The sequence below is a fragment of the Sinocyclocheilus grahami genome, unplaced genomic scaffold (assembly GCF_001515645.1).
Source record: "Sinocyclocheilus grahami isolate Dianchi unplaced genomic scaffold, SAMN03320097.WGS_v1.1 scaffold4122.1, whole genome shotgun sequence".
Lineage (NCBI taxonomy): Eukaryota > Metazoa > Chordata > Actinopteri > Cypriniformes > Cyprinidae > Sinocyclocheilus > Sinocyclocheilus grahami.
Genome location: NW_015509120.1, coordinates 5885 through 6352, shown reverse-complemented (window position 1 = coordinate 6352; position 468 = coordinate 5885).

Here is a 468-nt window from a genome sequence, read left to right as displayed (position 1 = left end):
GTATATGAAAATATGTTTATTAAATAGATTTATTACTTTTATTAAATAACACATAATTCTTTATATTTTTATCTACAGTACAGTATATACCCCATTTCAGTGAGTATTGCTGTTAATGTGTAATAAATGCCCTAAATGTACCCATTTCTTCTGCTCTTTCTTTCTTGCTCTTTCTCTCTTTTTTCTTTCAGGCCAATGCACCGCCAGCAAACCTGAACCTCTTAACCTGCCAAGTGAAGCGTAACCCAGATGAGAAAAAATGCTTTGATCTTATATCACGTAATATACTTTTAACAACCAGCACAGTCCAATATTCTCATAAATTCAGAGCCAGTATTCTCAGAGTCTGTCATAGTTCATATGGTTGGTTGGTCATTTTTATTGGCTTACTGTTCTCTTCCATCTTCTAGATGACAGAACGTATCACTTCCAGGCAGAGGACGAAGCAGAGTGTCAAATGTGAGTGTG